We start from the raw sequence: 25889 nt of genomic DNA on the forward strand, positions 1-25889 counted from the left end.
ACCGAACGCTGGTTAGCTTCCTCTCCAGAAACATCAAAGGTGAACGAAAGCCATTGTGGCCGAGCGGTTCTAGGCGATTCAGTCCGGAACCGCGCTGCTGCTACCGTCGCAGGTTCGAATCCTGCCTCGGGCATGGATGTGTGTGATATCGTTAGGTTAGTTAGGTTTAAGTAGTTCTAAGTCTAGGAGACTGATGACCTCAGAGGTTAAGTCTACATCTACATTTATACTCCACAAGCCACCCAACGGTGTGTGGCGGAGGGCACTTTACGTGCCACTGTCGTTACCTCCCATTCCTGTTCCAGTCGCCTATGGTTCGTGGGAAGAACGACTGCCGAAAAGCCTCCGTGAGCGCTCGAATCTCTCTACTGTTACATTCGTGATCTTTCCCGGGAGGTGTAAGTAGGGGGAAGCGATATATTCGATACCTCATCCAGAAACGCACCCTCTAGAAACTTGGACAGCAAGCTACACCGCGATGCAGAGCGCCTCTCTTGCAGAGTCTGCCACTTGAGTTTGCTAAACTTCTCCGTAACGCTATCACGCTTACCAAATAACCCTGTGACGAAACACGCTGCTCTTCTTTGGATCTTCTCTATCTCCTCCGTCAACCCGACCTGATACGGATCCCACACTGATGAGCAATACTCAAGTATACGTCGAACGAGGGACTACATTTTCTAAGGACTCTTCCAGTGAATCTCAACCCGGCGCCGGCCTTACCAACAATTAATTTTATATGATCATTCCACTTCAATTCGTTCCGTACGCATACTCCCAGATATTTTACAGAAGTATCTGCTACCAGTGTTTGTTCCGCTATCATGTAATCATACAATAAAGGATCCTTCTTTCTATGTATTCGCAGTACATTACATTTGTCTATGTTAAGGGTCAGTTGCCACTCGCTGCCCCAGGTGACTATCCGCTGCAGATCTTCCCGCATTTCGCTGCAATTTTATGCCGCGCTGGATTAGCCGAGCGGTCTTAGGCGCTGCAGTCATGGACTGTGTTGTTGGGCCCGGCGGAGGTTCCAGTCCTCCCTCGGGCATGGGTGTGTGTATTTGTCCTTAGGATAATTTAGGTTAAGTAGGGTGTAAGCTTAGGGACTGATGACCTTAGCAGTCTTCTGTTCACTGCAATGTGACATGTTACTACATGGAGCGCTAGCATCGCTGCAGCGTTCTGTCGTCTGTAGTGTTTTTATAAACATTGCCGGTAAATACAATTGGTGTGTGCCAACAACTACAAAATTAATAGAGATGTATGAAACTGATGAGGCGCTTTACAACGTGAGGCACCCTGAATACAAAAATAGATTAAGAAGATTGGAGACGAGACCTGACCTAACCTAACGTAACCTAACCTAACATAACCCTCTCCTGCAGTAAGGAATCGGAGTGTTAACAGTGAGCCTGTCTTCTGAAGATGTAGCAGTTCCTAAGTGAATATTGTGCTTTGTGATACGAGTATACACTTCGCTGAGCACAGAAATGTATGCTCATCCATTCTTAAGTAATTGATGTACGACTTGACGTCTTCCACTGTAAGCTCACGTAACAAGTTTTGTTGAATGGTTTTATCGTGTCGTCGTAAAACCCACGGCTTCACCCAGATTAGATTAGTTTTTCGTTCCATAGATCCGTGCTGAGGAGATCCTCGTGGATGTGGAACATGCCAATGTTTTTTAAGCTGAAATAACAAAACTAATAGTATGAATACATACAATACATCATTTGTTTCTATTAAAAATTTCGTCAATGGAGTAGAAGGAGTTGGCCACTATTAAGTCTTTCAGGCTCCTTTTAAACTGATCTTTATTTGTAACTAAATTTTTTATGTTTTCTGGCAAATTATTGAGGATGAGTGTTCCTGAGTAGTGGACCCCTTTTTAAACTAAAGTAAGTGCTTTTAAGTCCTTGTGCAGATCATTTTTGTTCCTGGTATTGTATTTATGAACTGAGTTGTTTGTTGGAAAAAGAGATATATTATTTACGACAAATTTCATTAAGGAGTAAATATACTTAGAGGCAGTAGTTAGTATACCCAGTTCTTTGAAGAGGTTTCAGCAGGACGTCCGTGAATTTACTCCACAAATAATACGTATTACACGGTTTTGGACTCTGAAAAGTTTTGTTTGACTTGAAGATTTACCCCAAAATATTATACCATATGACATTATGGAATGAAAGTATGCAAGCTTTTTCATTTTTATGTTGCCTATATCTGCTAACACTCGAATTGCAAATACAGACCTGTTAAGGCGTTTCTGCAGTTCTGTGGTGCGCTCCTCCCAACTGAATTTATTATGAAGTTGCAATCCCAGGAATTTAAGACTGTCAACCTCGTATGTATGGTTCCATTTTTTTCCCCACTTCTTTTCCGCATGTGCACGCAATGCAACTGGGGTACGTGCAACTGCTGCGGTTAATAACAAGTTGTTGTCAGCCATCTTGAACCTCGACGAAAAATTTGATGACAGTGTAATACCCCTTCTAGCGCTACGTCAAAGATCTTTGTCAAATATATTTGACGGAATATTTGATCACATCTTTGATCAAATCTTTGACAAAGAAATTTCATAGTGTAATACCGGCCTAATAACCAGTTTGCCACAGTTCGTGTAGACACGTCTGGGCTTATAAGCCCTCTTATCTGTGCTGTGGGAGCTGTACGATATGCCGCTGCTGCCATTACAACACGACGACCCTGGCGGACGTCGAGAACCTCATCCATGGGTGTGAGAATGTTCACTTGACCACTGATACCAGCATCGTTACATAACTGATTTTTTTTTCTTTATTGTTATGTTTAAACCTGTTTACAGGCAGGCCAGCAGCAGCATACTACGCCGCTCTTTGGCCTGAGAGAAACACAAAGGATACCAATGAAGACATTTAGAGAAAAAAACATTGTGGACATAGAAATGGAGACAAACACTTTTTAAAATACATGGAGCCATTCACGGGTGTAAAGATAAAATTTGGTCAGACACCTGGACACATACATAGACGAAGAGTGTCACATGTGAACGTAGGTGCACAAAACAAATAACACTGAACCACTGTTCAAAACGATGGCACACACAGAAACATGAGGCGTTGATCTCCGGCGCGCAAAAGTTCACTAACCGTGTACGAGTCCGGGGACCTGCCAAGAAAGGAGGAGGGAGGTGGGAGAGGGAGAGGGGAGAGCAGATGCCATGGGCAGGGGAGATAGGGGGAAGGGAGGAAGGGGGAGATGAAGCCCAGGGGAAGAGGGGTGGAGGAAGGGGACGGGGGAAAAGGAAAGAGAAGGGAGGGAGGGTGTCTAAAGGAAAGGACACAGGAAGTGGGGGGGAGGATCAAAGTTGATAGGAGGGGTAGATGGAGGGGAGGAGGACATCATCAGGGAGGGGGAGCTGGCGGAAGCCACCTTGGGAGAGGATAATGAGGGTGGAGAGATGGAGACTGGGTGTGACGTGGGAATGCAGACGCGGCAGCGGGCGGGGGTGGGAGAGGATGGGTGAGACAAGCGGGTGAGGAGGATCGAGTTTGTGGGAGGTGTACAGGATCTGTATTCTTTCAAGGAAAAGGAGGAGGTGGGGGAAGCGGATGAGATCGTACAGGATCCGTGTGTGGGAGGGAAGACGGATGCAATAGGCAAGGCGGAGAGCATGGCATTCAAGGATTTGGAGGGATTTATAACAGGTAGGGGGGGGGGGGCGGAGATCCAGGCCGGATGGGCGTAACAAAGGATAGGGCGGATGAGGGATTTATAGGTGTGGAGGATGGTGGAGTGGTCCAGACCCCACGTACGGCCGGAAAGGAGCTTGAGGAGATGGAGTCGGGAGCGTGCCTTGGCTTGGATTGTCTGGAGATGGGGAGTCCAGGAGAGGCGACGGTCGAGGGTGACGCCAAGGTACTTAAGGGTGGGAGTGAGGGCAATAGGACGGCCATAGATGGTGAGATAGAAATCAAAGGAGGCGGAAGGAAGGGGTGGTTTTGCCTACAATGATCGCCTGGGTTTTGGAGGGATTGACCTTAAGCAACCACTGGTTGCACCAAGTGGTGAACCGGTCAAGATGGGATTGGAGAAGGTGTTGAGGGTGGGGGCAAGGGCAAGGAAGGCGGTGTTATCGGCAAACTGGAGAAGGTGGACGGGGGGTGACGGCGGCGGCATGTCCGCCGTATACAAAAGGTACAGATGGGGGGAGAGGACGGAACCTTGGGGCACACCGCGGAGGGTTACATAACTGATTTTTTTTTTCTTTGTTGAATTTCAATTCCCCCCGAAGGGGGGCGGGCTGGCAGCAGCTTAGCATGCCACTCTTCAGCCTACAGACTTTATGAGAAATATGAAGAGAATAAATAATAAAAACAGGCGATAAAATCGGAGACTTAAAGAGTAACATGGCGAAAAGAAATCGTGGAACTTTAAACAAAGAACAGAGGGACGATGTAGCAAATAAAATACTTACGAAGCAGACAGGTAAAACAATAGACAGACAATTAAAAAAACACGGCGACAGTCTGGATTCTGTTCGCAAAAGACATAAAATGCCCACCTAGCGATAGCATGGTGTCCGTTCGCAACACGAGAAAGACGAACAACACTGAATAGTCACTGGAACACTGCACGAAAAAGTTGGCAAATGCGACACACCACAGCCGAGAGCAGGTGGGGGGAAACTGGACAGATGATGGGAAAACAAAAAAAGGGGGGAAAGGAGAGAAACAGCGAAGAGGAGAACCGGGATAGGAGCTGATGGAGGAGGAGGACCCATAAGAGGGGTGGGGGGCAGACGCGACAGGGATTGGGGTAGGCAGAGGAGGGGAATACAAAAGGACTTGGGGGGGGAGAAGGGAGGTTGGGAGAGGTTTAGTGGGGAGAAAACAGGACGGAAGGGGGGGGGGAAGAGGGAGCCCAGGGAAAGGACAGAGGATAGGAGGGGGAGTGAGGATCAGAGTTGATAGGAGGGATAAATGGAGGGAGAGAGGGCATCATCCAGGAGGGGGAGTTGACGGAAGCCACCTTGGGAAAGGAGATGTAGGGTGTAGAGTTGGTGGGTAGGGGGGACACAATGGGGAAGACGTGGCAGGGGGTGGGGATGGGAGAGGAGCAACCAGGGGGTGAGGGGATGCAAGACGGCAGGAGGTGTAAAGGATGCGGATATGTTCGAGGAAGAGGAGCAGATGGGGGAAAGGAATGAGATCATAGAGGATCCGTGTGGGGGACAGGAGGCGTATTCGGAAGGCGAGGCGAAGTGCATGACGCTCAAGGATCTGGAGGGACTTATAGAATTTGGGGGGGGGGGTCAGATATCCAGGCAGGACTGGCATAACAGAGGATGGGACAGATTAAGGATTCATAGGTGTGGAGGATGGTAGAGGGGTGCAACCCCCACGTCTGGCCAGAGAGGAGTTTGAGGAGTCGGAGGCAGTTGTGGGCTTTGGATTGGATGGAGCGGAGATGAGAGATCCAGGTGAGGTGACGGTCGATGGTGAGGCCAAGGTAGGTGAGGGTGGGGGTGAGGCGGACAGGACGTGTGCAAACAGTAAGGGAGAAATCCAGGAGCCGGAAGGAGGGAGTGGTACGACCTACGCTGATTGCCTGGGTCTTGGAAGGATTGAGTTTCAGGAGCCACTGGTTACACCATGCAGCAAAAAGGTCAAGGTGAGTCTGGAGAAGGCGTTGGGGTCGTTGGAGGGTAGGAGCGAGGGCGAGGAATGCGGTGTCATCAGCATATTGCAAGAGGTGTACCGGAGGAGGGGGGGGCTTGGGGCATATCCGCCGTGTACAGGAGGTAGAGGAGAGGGGAGAGGACAGAGCCCTGGGGCACACCTGCAGAGGGGCATAAGGTGTGGGAATTGGCATTATGGATGGTAACATAGGAGGGGCGGTGGGAGAGGAAGGAGGCCACCAGACGGATGTAGTTGATAGGAAGGGCGTAGGTTTGGAGTTTAAACAGGAGACCGGGATGCCAGACACGGTCGTAGGCCTTTTCGAGGTCAAGGGAGACAAAAATGGCGGAACGATGGGAGTTAAGCTGGAGGGAGAGGAGATGAGTGAGGCGGAGGAGTTGGTCATCAGCAGAGAAGGAAGGTCGAAAGCCACATTGGGTGTTTGGGAGGAGGTTACATAACTGACGCAGTACGTCCAACTTATGTGGCAGTTCCCCGCAACCACGGTCCCACCACTCGGAAGACCACAATTTAAGCCCTTTCAAACTCGTCCAGTTAGCTGTAGGAATGACGAGTGTGCTTCTGTGGCATGGCTTTCTGCTTGCTTCACACATCTGCACAATACTGAGAGCACTCCTTATTAAAGAATGCTATAAGTGTTGTGCAAACGTGTGAAGCACACAATTGCGCACACAGATGGCGCTCCGATAGCTATGCCAGTACGCTATCTGTTGGCAGACGACGTAAAAGCCAGGAACAGTACATCTATTATCCCCCAGGTGTCACATAGCGTCGTCGGATCAAAAGCGACGCCGTCTTTACAGGGGTATTAATTTCTTTCCGACAGTGTATGCTACAATAAGATAGAAAGTAAATAACTAATGTTACTAGTGATAACATAAAAATGCTATGTAAACTTACGATAAAAGTTTTTGTATTGTCATTTCAGCCTGATGAGTTATACCTCAGAACGTGTTGCGACATTAAATAAATTAGGCAAGTTAACAAAAGGCGGTGACAGGTAGCGTTCTCGGAATACCTAGTTCGTTGCTGGTGAGGTGGCATCTATGAATGTTAAATTCTAGCGCCTCACGCCTACGTCAGAAGCGACGGGTGCGAAATGGCGATTCAGATCAGAGCAAAACAGGCGCCCCCGTAAGGATAATTTTACACCTACTTGCCGCGGCGGCAGCCCAAATGGGCGGCCATTTAAATTCAGTGCGTACGTTTTCTCATAAGTTGGGCGGGCGGTCACGCGTGGCGCACATCGGCTGTGCGTGCCCGGAATGCCGCTGGCGCCGAGTTATTGCTCGTTCGTAGCGCGTATTAACAAGCAGAGCGGAAGCCCGAGCTGCACCCCCTCCCCCTCGCACCCCCGTCACTGGGGGTGCGTACGCTGCGGACGTGTCGCGCGCGCTCACACCCCTTTCAGCAGCGACATTTCCGTCTAATATAAGTAGCGCGTCAGAGTGACGCAACAAATTCCGTCTGTGCGAGATTCCCTTTCAGAGGCACTCGGCATCGCCGGATGAGTGGCTTCTCGTGCGGGCTCTCCACCTCAAGGGCCCATGAGAACACGGTGTATACAGCTGCTGCCAACACCATTCGGCTGCAACCGTAATACTTTTTTTTCTTTTTACCAAATGAGGCTTTAAATCGCAGCATTCACACAGAGCTAAAAATCCTCCTTTAAAAAACGCCACAAGAACCCATACTAATGTTCTGCTCACTTTACATCAGCACTGATGTTAACAAGTGAAATAGTTTCCAGACCTATATGTTCATTTTAATGTTAACCATTTTTCGAAAGTGACGTGTCTATTGTTATACTTCATCAGGAATAATTGTTTGCATTCTCCCACTACAATAGTATACTGCTTGATACAGTTCAACAGTGCCTTTCAACAGACAGTGTTTTCATCGTCCAGTTGTTGACATTAGCTTGTACCGTTTTAAATTAAATAAAAACTCATCGATTATGAATCCTACACAAAACTGTTCACTTCACACACCGCCTAGCCGCACAGCAGGCCATGACCTCTCATTCAAGTTTATCTTAATATAGATATACACTCCTGGAAATTGAAATAAGAACACCGTGAATTCATTGTCCCAGGAAGGGGAAACTTTATTGACACATTCCTGGGGTCAGATACATCACATGATCACACTGACAGAACCACAGGCACATAGACACAGGCAACAGAGCATGCACAATGTCGGCACTAGTACAGTGTATATCCACCTTTCGCAGCAATGCAGGCTGCTATTCTTCCATGGAGACGATCGTAGACATGCTGGGTGTAGTCCTGTGGAACGGCTTGCCATGCCATTTCCACCTGGCGCCTCAGTTGGACCAGCGTTCGTGCTGGACGTGCAGACCGCGTGAGACGACGCTTCATCCAGTCCCAAACATGCTCAATGGGGGACAGATCCGGAGATCTTGCTGGCCAGGGTAGTTGACTTACACCTTCTAGAGCACGTTGGGTGGCACGGGATACATGCGGACGTGCATTGTCCTGTTGGAACAGCAAGTTCCCTTGCCGGTCTAGGAATGGTAGAACGATGGGTTCGATGACGGTTTGGATGTACCGTGCACTATTCAGTGTCCCCTCGACGATCACCAGTGGTGTACGGCCAGTGTAGGAGTACGCTCCCCACACCATGATGCCGGGTGTTGGCCCTGTGTGCCTCGGTCGTATGCAGTCCTGATTGTGGCGCTCACCTGCACGGCGCCAAACACGCATACGACCATCATTGGCACCAAGGCAGAAGCGACTCTCATCGCTGAAGACGACACGTCTCCATTCGTCCCTCCATTCACGCCTGTCGCGACACCACTGGAGGCGGGCTGCACGATGTTGGGGCGTGAGCGGAAGACGACCTAACGGTGTGCGGGACCGTAGCCCAGCTTCATGGAGACGGTTGCGAATGGTCGTCGCCGATACCCCAGGAGCAACAGTGTCCCTAATTTGCTGGGAAGTGGCGGTGCGGTCCCCTACGGCACTGCGTAGGATCCTACGGTCTTGGCGTGCATCCGTGCGTCGCTGCGATCCGGTCCCAGGTCGACGGGCACGTGCACCTTCCGCCGACCACTGGCGACAACATCGATGTACTGTGGAGACCTCACGCCCCACGTGTTGAGCAATTCGGCGGTACTTCCACCCGGCCTCCCGCATGCCCACTATACGCCCTCGCTCAAAGTCCGTCAACTGCACATACGGTTCACGTCCACGCTGTCGCGGCATGCTACCAGTGTTAAAGACTGCGATGGAGCTCCGTATGCCACGGCAAACTGGCTGACACTGACGGCGGCGGTGCACAAATGCTGCGCAGCTAGCGCCATTCGACGGCCAACACCGCGGTTCCTGGTGTGTCCGCTGTGCCGTGCGTGTGATCATTGCTTGTACAGCTCTCTCGCAGTGTCCGGAACAAGTATGGGGGTCTGATACACCGGTGTCAATGTGTTCTTTTTTCCATTTCCAGGAGTGTATAATTACAAGTACTCAGTATTTCAATGATATAAAAGTCAGAGGTTGGCCAAAAAACATCTTTAAAGATACAGTGTGTCTGAGAAATGTTGCGGCAAACTTCGAGGGTTTCTAGCGTATGTCTTGAGAAAGAAATCGAGAATGGGAACCTGTGTCGGGAAACGCCATCCAATAACTCTACAGAGTGTTTAAGTTATAGGCGCTGGCGCCTGCAAGTAGGCCACCCCTTCGACAGCAAACTTGACTTTGTATGCAGACAGATTGTAGGCTGTATGTCTCACAGTGTCGTTTGTTATTCAGTGATCGCGGCTGACTGCCACAATCGCTATTGGAGAAGACAGGGCTATCTGCTGCGTAGAAAGGCCTTGTCCCCTATGAATGTGATGCTCTGTTGCCTTGGAGATGACAGTTTGGACATGGATTCCCATCTGCATTTAATTTTTTTCATGTATATCGAAAAACTTTGGAGGTTTTAGAAGGTTCCAGGGGAAAAATAAACTGCAGATAGAAACCCGTGCCCAAGCCCATCATCGACTGAGGCAGCAGAGTTTTGCATTCATAGGAGATGAGGCCTCCCTGCATGGCAGCTAGATCCATTTCCATTGGCGATTGCGGCAATCAGTTACGATCATAGAACAACAAACAACAATGCAAACTGATTCTCTTAAGACCTGTCAGCGAACAAGGTCAACTATGGTGCTGAAGGGATGGCTTAGTAGCAGGTGCCAGCGCCTGTAACTTCGACGCTCTGCAGCACTGTTGGATGATGTTTCCAGAGATAGGTTTCTATCGTCGATTTTTTTTTCGCAAAACACCCTCTACAGCCTGTAAGGTGTCAGGCAAATCCAACACCTTCCATGAAAACCCTGAGATGATAAGCAAATCCAGTAGCATGTCACATACCTCCGAATAAATCGTGACATTAAATTAACCAAAGTAATACGAGTAACGAGTGAGCAAATGGAATACCACAGACTAACACAAGAATGCCTAAATGCATGTCATACCTTTCCACCGTGAGACAGATGCAGTTCCGAGGGGAAAAACGAGAACAGAAGCCGAGAGCAGAACCTTGTTAAGCTGGAAGGCCCTACGATAAGGGACGGACACCCACGTCGCCAGCTAACCGCTAGGACCACCCCAGCCGCAAGTTTTAGCGTGAGACTTTTTCGCGTCTCTGTTACGTCAGGACCACCCCCCAGCCCATGTTAAAAGATAGAGCCCCCCAGAAGAACAGTATAGATCTTACGATAATACTAAAAGGACCACACCAGCTGCAAGTTTTAGCGGGAGGCTTTTTCGCGTCTGTGTTACGTTGCAAACTTTAAAAACATTGCCCCACCACGAAAAGTATAACGTTTCTAATTGGATAGACAGAATTTTTGTAGGCAGAGCTTAAGGTTAACATTGAGACCCTGATTGGTCACATGAAAACACAGTCAGGTAGTTTATTTAAGCCAACTTCGGTAAATTGTAGTAAGGAGAAGTGAGGAGAGAGTTGCTTCCGAGACGGCGAGGTGAGTGGAGCTGTGCTGCCCGCCGCCCCCTGACGAACACCGACAAGGTAATGAACGCACACGATGCCGCATAACAGTGCATAAAGCTTCACTCAGAACTGCAGTAGTCTTATCTGTTACACCCCCTTTTTTGCGTAATACTAGTGTCGATCGTCAATTAAAGCTCATGGTGTTTACATTTGCCACTTGAAGTAAAAATCTGAAACCCGATGATTTTTCTGTTATATAGTTATTCAGAAGCCTCATCAGCCACTGTAATTTACGACAAGTTAGATAAGTAATTAAAGATAATTGAGGGTCACTGTAGACCATTTTGATAGTTTTCTCTTTTGTGAAACTTAATTTAAACCTAGATTATAGATGTGATATGGCATAGGTCATCCTTCGATCCATTGTAGAACTTGGAAACCCATTCAGGGAATATTCGTTCACATTTTTGTTGAACGCAGTTGGTTTTTACCATCCTGTATTAAAGCATTTCCTTTTATCAATAGTGCTATTTATAAACAATGTTTTGTGAGTAGAATAAAATTTCCAATGGTGAACTTAACTGCTTTTTCGACGTTATTTTACCAGCTAACTAAAAATAGGAAAGCGTTGAACCCCTTCCACTAAATTTAGTTAGTATTAAGATTCTTTTACAGGGAGTGCAGAGGAGCTGACGCTGAAATCATTAAGTATTTGGTTATATCATCGCTAGTCTCACTGAACTCGTCTGAACTCTACATGTCATGTGTGGTATGGCGTCTCCTTACCAGCAACAGGTCCCAGGTTCAAACTAGTCAATTCCCTAAAAAACACGCTCAGAGCGTCGTTGCGCGAAAGTGGTAGGGAGACACGATATAGAACAAACAGACACCACGCAGAATGTTAGAAGCCCTCAAAGTTATTCCATCATTTCCGGGACATTCTGTATATGTCTGTATAAGCTATACATACAGGGTCGTACCACGACCATTAAAGTGGCCACGCTTGTTACCTACAGCTGAAGAGTGGACTTGTTCAGGGATAATGGATATTCTACCTGGCACATTAAGGCCCCATTTCACACTTGTCCGGCAGACGTTTGAACAGTACCATGTACACAGCATGCTGCCTTGACAGTTTCACTTTTATCCAGCTGCTGTCGTGGGTGGCATGCAAGGCACAGACGCTCCCATCACTTTCTTCCTTCCAAGTCTGTCAGCACTCTAACAGCGACTTGGAATGTAAACATATGCTGCCATAGGTTTTGGTTTGTCGCTGTGAGAAAGCAAAAGGAGAAACAGAATGCAATTGATTCTTCCAATCAGTTTAAAAAGAAATGAGTGTGATGTGTTTCATATCATATCCACTGCGCTTTGCTTCCCAGAATCATTCACACAGCCAGATCACTGTACTCAGCATTTATGGCCCACAATTCATCTCTCTCCCTGTTCTCCATCACCTCCACTACGGTCCCTCGGGTACAAATTCTCTACAGGTTACATCTGCAGTTGTAAGAACATTCTACCCACCATTTCCACATGTAATTCACACATACCAAATATAATACTGGGGAACACCGAGATAATCACCTAAAATATGACAGACAATCTGACTGACAATCTTGTTAAAGTGAGAGAGTGGCATGCCACCTCCCAATATTTGCAGCTGCCTATCGAACCATGATAGTATCTCTTGTCCAAAGGAAACTGACGGCCACTAATGTCTATATTCCAGGCTCCAAAAATACGAAAATTGCTTGGGAGAGATCAGGACTGTACGGGGGACGTGTAATGTCTTCCCAGCAAAACTTCTGCAGCGTACTCAAAACAAGTTTGGCATCATGAGGGCAGGCATTTTGTTGGTGGGTATTTCGACTATGTTACAGAAGTTTCGCTGGGAAGCTCTTACATATCCTGCATACAGTTATGATTTCTTCCCAGGCAATTTCCAAATTTTTGGAGTGCTGAAGGAAGACATTCGCAACTGTCAACTTACTTTAGATGAAGATGTCCAAGCTTCGGTGCAATCACGGTCCTGTAGGCAACAACAAACATTTCCCCCTGAGAGAATTCAGCGTCTAGTCTCATAATGGAATAAATTTATTAACAGCTATGGCGATTATTTTTGAAATAATAAATGGTTAACTTACATCTTTTCATCTGACGGCTCCGGGGCTTCTGAACTTTTGCTTAGTGTCGGACAGAAAGTCGCTGGTCAACAAAAGATTTCGCCTGGACCAGGTGGCAGTCCATCGCTAAGGCGGCTAGCTGCAGAAAGTGGGTGACGGAAGCCATTTAAGGGAGACTGCTGTAAAGAGAGCTTTTATGCAAACGGTGGAAAGATCATAAGACACTGTGCATTCTCATATTAGAAGCTGGGACGATATGGACAAGGTGCTCATGTAGGTGTTTAGTGGAGGCAAGACTTTAACCCTCTCTGACGCCAGGAAGTCGCCAGAGGATAGTTTGAGTGGCCTTGTGCAAACTGGGGGCGGTTTCGTTTTTGTTAATTCAGTTCCCATACTGAGGCTTGTTGGAAAGTGGTTGTGATTCTTGGTCTTGCTTCATCTTTTGTTCCTCCACTGGTAGAGAACTTTAGGTCTTTCCCTAGTGAGTGAGACTTCTGGTCTGCATCTTGTGGTGGATTAAAAGCCAGTGGCTGTCTGGCATTTGACAATTCAAGCATGCACCGTAGTGCCTGTAAGTCAAATTGGTATGGCTAGACCAGCGAACAGGTGCATCTCACACTGAACTCTGCCGGGATTTTAGGGCTCTTATAGAGAAGTTTCGTTTTTGTTAATTCAGCTCCCATACTGAGGCTTGTTGGAAAGTGGTTGTGATTCTTGGTCTTGCTTCATCTTTTGTTCCTCCACTGGTAGAGAACTTTAGGTCTTTCCCTAGTGAGTGAGACTTCTGGTCTGCATCTTGTGGTGGATTAAAAGCCAGTGGCTGTCTGGCATTTGACAATTCAAGCATGCACCGTAGTGCCTGTAAGTCAAATTGGTATGGCTAGACCAGCGAACAGGTGCATCTCACACTGAACTCTGCCGGGATTTTAGGGCTCTTATAGAGAAGTTTCGTTTTTGTTAATTCAGCTCCCATACTGAGGCTTGTTGGAAAGTGGTTGTGATTCTTGGTCTTGCTTCATCTTTTGTTCCTCCACTGGTAGAGAACTTTAGGTCTTTCCCTAGTGAGTGAGACTTCTGGTCTGCATCTTGTGGTGGATTAAAAGCCAGTGGCTGTCTGGCATTTGACAATTCAAGCATGCACCGTAGTGCCTGTAAGTCAAATTGGTATGGCTAGACCAGCGAACAGGTGCATCTCACACTGAACTCTGCCGGGATTTTAGGGCTCTTATAGAGAAGTTTCGTTTTTGTTAATTCAGCTCCCATACTGAGGCTTGTTGGAAAGTGGTTGTGATTCTTGGTCTTGCTTCATCTTTTGTTCCTCCACTGGTAGAGAACTTTAGGTCTTTCCCTAGTGAGTGAGACTTCTGGTCTGCATCTTGTGGTGGATTAAAAGCCAGTGGCTGTCTGGCATTTGACAATTCAAGCATGCACCGTAGTGCCTGTAAGTCAAATTGGTATGGCTAGACCAGCGAACAGGTGCATCTCACACTGAACTCTGCCGGGATTTTAGGGCTCTTATAGAGAAGTTTCGTTTTTGTTAATTCAGCTCCCATACTGAGGCTTGTTGGAAAGTGGTTGTGATTCTTGGTCTTGCTTCATCTTTTGTTCCTCCACTGGTAGAGAACTTTAGGTCTTTCCCTAGTGAGTGAGACTTCTGGTCTGCATCTTGTGGTGGATTAAAAGCCAGTGGCTGTCTGGCATTTGACAATTCAAGCATGCACCGTAGTGCCTGTAAGTCAAATTGGTATGGCTAGACCAGCGAACAGGTGCATCTCACACTGAACTCTGCCGGGATTTTAGGGCTCTTATAGAGAAGTTTCGTTTTTGTTAATTCAGCTCCCATACTGAGGCTTGTTGGAAAGTGGTTGTGATTCTTGGTCTTGCTTCATCTTTTGTTCCTCCACTGGTAGAGAACTTTAGGTCTTTCCCTAGTGAGTGAGACTTCTGGTCTGCATCTTGTGGTGGATTAAAAGCCAGTGGCTGTCTGGCATTTGACAATTCAAGCATGCACCGTAGTGCCTGTAAGTCAAATTGGTATGGCTAGACCAGCGAACAGGTGCATCTCACACTGAACTCTGCCGGGATTTTAGGGCTCTTATAGAGAAGTTTCGTTTTTGTTAATTCAGCTCCCATACTGAGGCTTGTTGGAAAGTGGTTGTGATTCTTGGTCTTGCTTCATCTTTTGTTCCTCCACTGGTAGAGAACTTTAGGTCTTTCCCTAGTGAGTGAGACTTCTGGTCTGCATCTTGTGGTGGATTAAAAGCCAGTGGCTGTCTGGCATTTGACAATTCAAGCATGCACCGTAGTGCCTGTAAGTCAAATTGGTATGGCTAGACCAGCGAACAGGTGCATCTCACACTGAACTCTGCCGGGATTTTAGGGCTCTTATAGAGAAGTTTCGTTTTTGTTAATTCAGCTCCCATACTGAGGCTTGTTGGAAAGTGGTTGTGATTCTTGGTCTTGCTTCATCTTTTGTTCCTCCACTGGTAGAGAACTTTAGGTCTTTCCCTAGTGAGTGAGACTTCTGGTCTGCATCTTGTGGTGGATTAAAAGCCAGTGGCTGTCTGGCATTTGACAATTCAAGCATGCACCGTAGTGCCTGTAAGTCAAATTGGTATGGCTAGACCAGCGAACAGGTGCATCTCACACTGAACTCTGCCGGGATTTTAGGGCTCTTATAGAGAAGTTTCGTTTTTGTTAATTCAGCTCCCATACTGAGGCTTGTTGGAAAGTGGTTGTGATTCTTGGTCTTGCTTCATCTTTTGTTCCTCCACTGGTAGAGAACTTTAGGTCTTTCCCTAGTGAGTGAGACTTCTGGTCTGCATCTTGTGGTGGATTAAAAGCCAGTGGCTGTCTGGCATTTGACAATTCAAGCATGCACCGTAGTGCCTGTAAGTCAAATTGGTATGGCTAGACCAGCGAACAGGTGCATCTCACACTGAACTCTGCCGGGATTTTAGGGCTCTTATAGAGAAGTTTCGTTTTTGTTAATTCAGCTCCCATACTGAGGCTTGTTGGAAAGTGGTTGTGATTCTTGGTCTTGCTTCATCTTTTGTTCCTCCACTGGTAGAGAACTTTAGGTCTTTCCCTAGTGAGTGAGACTTCTGGTCTGCATCTTGTGGTGGATTAAAAGCCAGTGGCTGTCTGGCATTTGACAATTCAAGCATGCACCGTAGTGCCTGTAAGTCAAATTGGTATGGCTAGACCAGCGAACAGGTGCATCTCACACTGAACTCTGCCGGGATTTTAGGGCTCTTATAGAGAAGTTTCGTTTTTGTTAATTCAGCTCCCATACTGAGGCTTGTTGGAAAGTGGTTGTGATTCTTGGTCTTGCTTCATCTTTTGTTCCTCCACTGGTAGAGAACTTTAGGTCTTTCCCTAGTGAGTGAGACTTCTGGTCTGCATCTTGTGGTGGATTAAAAGCCAGTGGCTGTCTGGCATTTGACGATTCAAGCATGCACCGTAGTGCCTGTAACTCAAATTGGTATGGCTAGACCAGCGAACAGGTGCATCTCACACTGAACTCTGCCGGGATTTTAGGGCTCTTATAGAGAAGTTTCCCGCGTTCTGATAATCAGAGCGCCGGACGACGTAGTTTACAATTTTTTGTGGACTCGTCTGAACATTACAGCTGCCGCAGGGCATCGCTCCTCGTCCACAACGTGCCGTTCTCTGCTGCTTCCTGAATCAAGGTGAAAAGTAAAGTACTGATGCACCGGCTTAGAGCTGTTAAATGACATTCACAGCTCCCTATTCTCAGGTAAACCATAGTTCGTGGTATACTTGGTCGTGGTTAGTTCTATTAGAATGGAGTTGCACCTCTCAGTGGATTCATGTAAACAAAGTGAGACTGCATTTTAAAAGGGATTAATTCAGGGGAGAATTTCGATAGCTTCCACCCAAATGTACGTTTTGCCAACCAAACAACATTCCTTTCCTGATTTGTGTTTGTCATTTTTATGTAAAATTTATCAGCTAGTTGTGGTTACAAAAGGGTTAGTAACATTTCTCATTATTTTGTAAACGTAAATATGCCACGGTTCTCATTCACACTCTATCAGCTATTCACTGTTTTTATTTTGTTGTGGTGGTACATAGGTACACCAGAAACTTAAGGTTCAGTTTTATTAAATTAATTAATTTGATTATTAATTTGAGTTGTGAAAGCGACCACAGGTAAAGGGAACAAAGCTGCCCTGAGTAAATTCACTAATTGATGCTCCTGTCTGACTGCCATTATCTTAAACCTAAAACAATACCAAACCAAACAATACGATGCCACAGACACAATCGAAACGAAACTGAAACTGACCGCAACTAGTTTGATAACTCTGCTACCAGTGAGACAATCAAATATGTATATGTATTAAGCGGTCAAAGCTACACACCGTTTTGGACAGTTTCACTCTTGTTTCGATTGTGTCTGTGGCATCGTATTGTTTGGCTTGTTATTGTTTCAGGTGTTAAGATAATGGTTGTCAGATAGTGTCCGGGGATCGGCCTGCTAAGAAGCCCATCTTGTCTACGGGTTGGCAATAAGACGCCAAAAGACTGAGGGCAGTGCTCCAGAATTGGTAGCACGTTCGTGCGCTGCCATGCTGCAGCCGGTTGACATCACGTCGGCGGTGGTCGCACAGACAGGAGCGGCAATTCGGTTTCCCTTAAGGCTATTGAAGACCTTGAAGACACTGTCTTCTAGAGGGAACCCAGCTTGCTGACAGTCAGCTGGATTGAGTCTGGGCACTGATAATCGGTTAAGTTCAGACATTACCTTCTGGTCTTAAGGTTCTGGTAGCTATTTAGTTGTCAGCTTCGGATAGTCCCTTCAACTCTCATCACCTTGTGAAGCTTAGCTCGGTGCCTTCTACTGTGTGGGGATGTCGGGTTGTCTGGGTCATGTTTGCTCTGCATTGTCCGAGTAGGTATCTCCCTATTTTCTTTGCTGGCTTAGCAATGGCTATGGATTGATCGTCTTGACGGACTTAGGTCGATCTCATCTCGGAGCAGGGATGTCGGGTAGCCAGTGGGCGTGTTTCTTCTGCAGGGGTGGATCCGACCGAGTGTTTCGCTTGCGGCCTTTCTCGGCCAGTGTCTCGTGTCTTTTTTTTTTTTGGTCATCAGTCTACTGACTGGTTTGATGCGGCCCGCCACGAATTCCTTTCCTGTGCTAACCTCTTCATCTCAGAGTAGCACTTGCAACCTACGTCCTCAATTATTTGCTTGACGTATTCCAATCTCTGTCTTCCTCTACAGTTTTTGCCCTCTACAGCTCCCTCTAGTACCATGGAAGTCATTCCCTCATATCTTAGCAGATGTCCTATCATCCTGTCCCTTCTCCTTATCAGTGTTTTCCACATATTCCTTTCCTCTACGATTCTGCGTAGAACCTCCTCATTCCTTACCTTATCAGTCCACCTCATTTTCAACATTCGTCTATAGCACCACATCTCAAATGCTTCGATTCTCTTCTGTTCCGGTTTTCCCACAGTCCATGTTTCACTACCATACAATGCTGTACTCCAGACGTACATCCTCAGAAATTTCTTCCTCAAATTAAGGCCGGTATTTGATATTAGTAGACTTCTCTTGGCCAGAAATGCCTTTTTTGCCATAGCGAGTCTGCTTTTGATGTCCTCCTTGCTCCGTCCGTCATTGGTTATTTTACTGCCTAGGTAGCAGAATTCCTTAACTTCACTGACTTCGTGACCATCAATCCTGATGTTAAGTTTCTCGCTGTTCTCATTTCTACTACTTCTCATTACCTTCGTCTTTCTCCGATTTACTCTCAAACCATACTGTGTACTCATTAGACTGTTCATTCCGTTCAGCAGATCATTTAATTCTTCTTCACTTTCATTCAGGATAGCAATGTCATCAGCGAATCGTATCATTGATATCCTTTCACCTTGCATTTTAATTCCACTCCTGAACCTTTCTTTTATTTCCATCATTGCTTCCTCGATGTACAGATTGAAGAGTAGGGGCGAAAGGCTACAGCCTTGTCTTACACCCTTCTTAATACGAGCGCTTCGTTCCTGATCGTCCACTCTTATTATTCCCTCTTGGTTGTTGTACATATTGTATATGACCCGTCTCTCCCTATAGCTTACCCCTACTTTTTTCAGAATCTCGAACAGCTTGCACCATTTTATATTGTCGAACGCTTTTCCCAGGTCGACAAATCCTATGAAAGTGTCTTGATTTTTCTTTAACCTTACTTCCATTATTAGCCGTAACGTCAGAATTGCCTCTCTCGTCCCTTTACTTTTCCTAAAGCCAAACTGATCGTCACCTAGCGCATTCTCAATTTTCTTTTCCATGCTTCTGTATATTATTCTTGTAAGCAGCTTCGATGCATGCGCTGTTAAGCTGATTGTGCGATAATTCTCGCACTTGTCAGCTCTTGCCGTCTTCGGAATTGTGTGGATGATGCTTTTCCGAAAGTCAGATGGTATATCGCCAGACTCATATATTCTACACACCAACGTGAATAGTCGTTTTGTTGCCACTTCCCCCAATGATTTTAGAAATTCTGATGGAATGTTATCTATCCCTTCTGCCTTATTTGACCGTAAGTCCTCCAAAGCTCTTTTAAATTCCGATTCTAATACTGGATCCCCTATCTCTTCTAAATCGACTCCTGTTTCTTCTTCTATCACATCAGACAAATCTTCACCCTCATAGAGGCTTTCAATGTATTCTTTCCACCTATCTGCTCTCTCCTCTGCATTTAACAGTGGAATTCCCGTTGCACTCTCAATGTTACCATTGTTGCTTTTAATGTAACCAAAGGTTGTTTTGACTTTCCTGTATGCTGAGTCTGTCCTTCCGACAATCATATCCTTTTCGATGTCTTCACATTTTTCCTGCGGCCATTTCGTCTTAGTTTCCCTCCATTCCTATTTATTTCATTCCTAAGCGACTTGTATTTCTGTATTCCTGATTTTCCCGGAACATGTTTGTACTTCCTCCTTTCATCAATCAACTGAAGTATTTCTTCTGTTAGCCATGGTTTCTTCGCAGCTACCTTCTTTGTACCTATGTTTTCCTTCCCAACTTCTGTGATGGCCCTTTTTAGAGATGTCCATTCCTCTTCAACTGTACTGCCTACTGCGCTATTCCTTATTGCTGTATCTATAGCGTTAGAGAACTTCAAACGTATCTCGTCATTCCTTAGTACTTCCGTATCCCACTTCTTTGCGTATTGATTCTTCCAGACTAATGTCTTGAACTTCAGCCTACTCTTTATCACTACTATATTGTGATCTGAGTCTATATCTGCTCCTGGGTACGCCTTACAATCCAGTATCTGTCTTTTAGAAGTTGCTAGTTGGTTTATTTCGGCATATCACCCCCGGGTTCTTGTATTTTACATCATGTATTTTACACCCTGTTTTTAACGTACTTCCATCTCACTACACAAATTTAAATTACTGGTGTCACTGAATTGCTGCTTTGTCTGACCGTGAGCGGCGTTAGCAGCGCGTATCGACATATCCCCTCTCGTAGTATCTACATCTACATCTACATCTACATTTATACCCCGCAAGCCACCCAACGGTGTGTGGCGGAGGGCACTTTACGTGCCACTGTCATTACCTCCCTTTCCTGTTCCAGTCGCGTATGGTTCGCGGGAAGAACGACTGTCTGAAAGCCTCCGTGCGCGCTCTAATCTCTCTAATTTTACATTCGTGATCTCCTCGGGAGGTATAAGTAGGGGGAAGCAATATATTCGATACCTCATCCAGAAACGCACCCTCTCGAAACCTGGCGAGCAAGCTACACCGCGATGCAGAGCGCCTCTCTTGCAGAGTCTGCCACTTGAGTTTATTAAACATCTCCGTAACGCTATCACGGTTACCAAATAACCCTGTGACGAAACGCGCCGCTCTTCTTTGGATCTTCTCTATCTCCTCCGTCAAACCGATCTGGTACGGATCCCACACTGATGAGCAATACTCAAGTATAGGTCGAACGAGTGTTTTGTAAGCCACCTCCTTTGTTGATGGACTACATTTTCTAAGCACTCTCCCAATGAATCTCAACTTGGTACCCGCCTTACCAACAATTAATTTTATATGATCATTCCACTTCAAATCGTTCCGCACGCATACTCCCAGATATTTTACAGAAGTAACTGCTACCAGTGTTTGTTCCGCTATCATATAATCATACAATAAAGGATCCTTCTTTCTATGTATTCGCAATACATTACATTTGTAATGCTCGACTGCTCGACTGCTATTTCTTCCCGGTCGTTGTCTGTCGTAAGGGAGTTCGGGTTGCGAGTTCGGGTCTGCTAGTCAGTTGGAACGCGTCTTGAGCGCAGTCAGGACCTGCCAGTCGAGGAGTTGCAATACGGAACTAGTGCCGTCGGGTTGGAGTAGCAGTGAGGTCCGCGTCTACATGGCTCGCCCATCCAATTGCCGACACGCATCACTTGAGCCGGGCCACGGTCTTACTGGGTCATCAGTCGGTCGTCCTACCGGAAGACGCATTTTGACTCACCGATCGTTCATAAGTCGGCTGTGTGTGTATGAACCGATTCCCGATTTGTCTTCGTGCGTGCTTAGTTTTTGATTATCGTTCAGGTCTTCGTGCAAGTGTTTCTCAGGTTGTGTGTGTAGTGGCGTTATTTCCACTGACGACTATTTTAGATGTGGTCGGCTTTCTGAGCGGAGTCGGTCGGTTGGTGCGGACCAGGGAGGATATCTCCGTGCGACGCGGTTGGCTGGTTCCCCTGGCGCTCCCTGCGCAGTGTCGGAGCGTGTGTGGAGCTGTCCGATCACTGCGAGCTTCGTGGCTCACCGACCCAGGACGTCAAAGTTGATTGGTGTCTTAAGTACCCAAGCCATGTCCGTTCATGTTGTGTGGTTTGTTTCGGTGGTTCACTGTTGGGGAGCTTATCCTGTGAGCAACTCCGAGTGTCTGTGGTGGTGAAATCTAGCGGCCGTGCGGTGGAATTAACTAAATTGGAGCACCAGCGGAATTTTCTGCCTTGTGGCCGTTAGTGTTCTGGTTACCTGCCCTGGCCACTAACATAATTTCAGGCAGTGTCCTTTCCGCACCTCTTGTCGCTGTCCAACACGGTGTGTACTTTTGACAGCCTAATACGTGGATAATCACGTCCGTAACAGTTTGGTCTTTGAGTTTTCATGTACCGATTGGTGGCTAGCAAGTCGTTTGGTCGGTCGGTCCATGACTGTCTCTTAGTAGGATTCCGACGGATCAAGTATACTGTCCTTTTCATGGGTGTTTATTGGTCTGTTGGTAATCTCTTATAGCCAATGCTGTAAAGGAAAAAACTTATTGTGTTTTATGTAAAAGAAGGGCCTTCAGCCCGTATAAGTAAGTTTCAGTTCTGGCAAGTGGATATTTTGCTAAACGTTACTGCTGCTGTGCTATCTTTTCATTTAGTGCACTGTCAGCCACTTAAATTTTAAAGCTTTTAGGTATTTTGAATTTTTGGAAACTCAACTGTGGGCCTTCAACCGCTTAAAACCTTATTCTTAAATTCAGTTATTGTCGTTGCGTTGGTTTTCATTTAGAGTGCTTTCGGACACTTAAAACTTAAAGGTTAAGGTATTTTTTGAATTTTTGGAATATCAACTGTGGGCCTTCAGCTGCTTAAAGCCTTATTCTCAAAATTTCCCCTTCAGCAGAAACAATGTGGCCTTCTGCCTTAAAAGATTATGGTAATATACTTTAAAATTTTGAAATTTAATTGTGGCCTTCAGCCGTTTCTATTGCACCTTGTATATGTTTGTTCTATCTACTTTTTCCTTGAGGCTTTGAGCCTATGAGCCTAGGTGTGATATATATATATATATATATATATATATATATATATATATATATATAATTTTAACTGCATGTCTTTAGTCACTTGAAATTTTAAGATTTCTTGTTTGGAGGTCTTCAGCTGTGAAAGAATTGGATTTTGAAACTCGTAGTTGTAAAGGTTCGGCTATGTGCCGTTTTGGTTTAAATGTGTTATTAAATTACAATAAACTGCAATTTTGAAGAGAGACTGACCGCCACCTTATTCGGCCTTCTTTTCCACAATCCTAATCATCTGTTCCCCCCCCCCCCCCCTCCCATGAACCGGAAGACGCGTTTTGGCTCGCCAATCGTTCATAGGTCGGCTGTGTGTGTGTGTGTGTGTGTGCATCGACTCCCGATTTGTCTTCTTGCGTGTTTAGTTACTGTTAAGTATCGTTCAAGTCTTCGAGCAAGTGTTTGTCAGGTTGTGTGGGTAGTGGCGTTATTTCTACTGACGACTATTTTAGGTGTTGTCGGCATTCTGAGGGAGTCGGTCGGTTGCTGCGGACCAGGGAGGTTATCTCCGCGCGGTACAATCGGCTGGGTCGGTTCGCGGTCCCTGTGCAATGTCTGAGCGTGTGTGGTGGAGCTCTCCGATCGCTACGAGCTTCATGGTTCACCGTCCCAGTAGTGGTTTCAACAACCAAAGCCACGTCCATTCATGTTGTGGTAGCAATTAACGTAGTGAAGTGGAAGTACTTAAAAACAGGATGTAAAATACATGATGGCGGGAACATGAGCCACGCACGTATATTCACATTTGAAGGTTATTGAGAAGGTAAAGCCTTTCTTTATGTAAAAATGATGACATTTAGCATCACACAGACATATATTTATGATTCAAGCAAGTAACGGCTTGCAATATACAGTATTTCCCTGTGGGCATTGACTGTCTTGTCTCACAAAGAGATAGCCCATATTCACAGGTATGGAGACTTCTTTAAAAATTATAAACGGTTTGCTTACTTTTCCTGTCTCATGCTTATTTAACTGCCCCTTATATTTCAGTGTATGGCAAGGTATCAATGAGTTGTATTCGGCACATCATAATTCATTGGGTAACACCTGCAATAACAGAAGAATGCAGAAATATATAAATCATACATTTCAAAAGTAATTGATCATTTATTTATGGGTAACGTTATTGAGAACATGGGTTTATAACAATACAAAATTTCAAACAAAATGACTATTTTATTGGAAATGTAGTATGGGTTGCATAGATCAGACCAACTGCGCCATGGAACACCACTGCAACAACCAAGTACGCTTTTTCTGAAAATAGTGTATTTATCGGACAGTGAGTAGAATAAGCTGTAAAAATAATTTCTTCCATAGCAACACCTTTTTGTGACTCCATTGTTAAAGAATCCGCGGACACACACATAGCAGATAAATTGATGAGCCGTGATAGTGGGTACCAGTTGTCTGCTTGGAACTCCATCTATGTGCTCTACAGGAAAACGACAGAGTGCGCCGATGGGCACAGCGAGAGCGGAAACCCTTAAGACTGGAGAATTTCACATTCCTACCGAGTCAGCGCCTCCCGCTGGGCAGGGTGATCTACAGAGCGCTGCAGTCCCAATGTGTCTACAGGCGGCTGCGGCGAGCTAAAGAGGGTGCGATTAATTTCGCATAGCTTTGCAAAAGTTCCTGAGGATGACCGATGCTATGCTGCCACGCCTAATGACACAGCCGAGAAAGCGGCTTCCCGGGCCACGCGGATGTCACGCGCTCGCACTCACTTGCACATACGCCTACGCTTTCTTTACCATTACACCTTGGACTTTCTCCCTCTTTCTTCGTCATGACAGTTAAGAGTCAACATCATCAGCTGTAACGAGTCCTATCAGTTCAACCGCTCTATTCACTTAAGAGGCCCCAACGTGTTTTAGGATTTTAGCTGCAGTTGGAATGCAGGTTTTATTTCATCAACTATTCATTCTTGCAAATTTACAATTCCACAGCTAAATTAATGACCTTCAGTAACATTCAGTATTAGATTATCACTTTAATCTTCGTTATACATAATCAAACTCAATTGTTGTGGTAATACCTGTTAAATACATCGTATACAACACATCGTATACTTCTAGAAACCATGGAAACCAATAGATGAAAAAGAAATATATCTATTGGGTTGGTGCATAAGTTCATGGGGTTTTGTTTCGCATGTTGGTATTCTGGCTGCTGTGGGTTTACTTACCGACTGCTTCTTTTTATTTGTAATTCCTTGTTGCTCTTTGAGTTTAAACAGGGTGGTCCATTGATCGTGACCGGGCCGAATATCTCACGAAATAAACGTCAAACGAAAAACTACAAGGAGCAAAACTCGTCTAGCTTGAAGGGGGAAACCAGAAGGCGCTATGGTTTACTTTCGCGTCTTTATATGCATCATCAAGATAGTCCTGCAGTTGTCTTAGTTTAATCTTGGGATTATACTTCCATAGCTCTGAGATAACCACTTGCTTAGCCCCAGAGAAATTCTGGTTATCATGACAGCGATAGTGTCGTATTTCTCGTCGAAATGGAAGTGTTTCTGACGGAACATGGCTTTGTAAATATACTGGTGCGATGGGACGACATCAAACGGCTTATGTCAAGATATTCTTCAACGCAAATGAAATGTGAGGCAACCGTTTCGTTATGAAAACCACTAATCCAAAATGCCGGGAATCAGTGTGAAAAACCCAGTTACGTGCGGGAAAAAATCTGAATTGAAAAAGTATTAAATAGACAGACGTTCTCGCTAACCCCACCCTGCAGTATGTTAAAAGATGTGACGGATCGCGAATTGCCACCGTACTGATTTATTCTGAGAGGTGACCTCGCGATTTAGTTCCCAGACAGTGTTGAATAAAGCATCTTCTGAGAGATCAACAAAGTGCCGGGACCTTGGGGGACCTTGTGTGTATTAACTGTGTTGGGAATGTTACATAGCACTTTAACTGACTGATCTCTGGTGCCACCAATAGAACCGGTGGATAAGTAGTCAGCCACTGGCAATGAGCAACCGACCGCAAGAGGATAACGCGGCAGGTGTCACAGAAAACACGTCTGTGCCGGGTGCAGATTGAAATCCTGTAATTATATCGCTAATTAAGAGTCTTGTATGAACTGCTCTGTTATAAACTATCCAGCACCCAGAAAGATTTCATTTATATTGTTTTAGAATGTACTCGCGTGATCTAATGATAGACAGGGACTCAAATGGCGCCTACATGCAAAGAACTGGAATTTGTGTTAAAGCTATAATTTGTGATTTGGTTTTGGCAGACTGCCTTTATAAAGATAACTTTAT

The 25889-nt window shown here is 45.8% G+C and overlaps 1 protein-coding gene across 1 annotated transcript in view; it reads left to right on the forward strand.

Annotated features, from left to right (window-relative positions):
- The window catches only part of LOC126413147 (lachesin-like), a 669513-nt gene that overhangs the window by 23636 nt on the left and 619988 nt on the right, over positions 1-25889 (forward strand). The gene's annotated exons all lie outside the window — the stretch shown is intronic.

This window comes from Schistocerca serialis, chromosome 7 (assembly GCF_023864345.2).
Source record: "Schistocerca serialis cubense isolate TAMUIC-IGC-003099 chromosome 7, iqSchSeri2.2, whole genome shotgun sequence".
Taxonomy (NCBI): Eukaryota; Metazoa; Arthropoda; class Insecta; order Orthoptera; family Acrididae; genus Schistocerca; species Schistocerca serialis.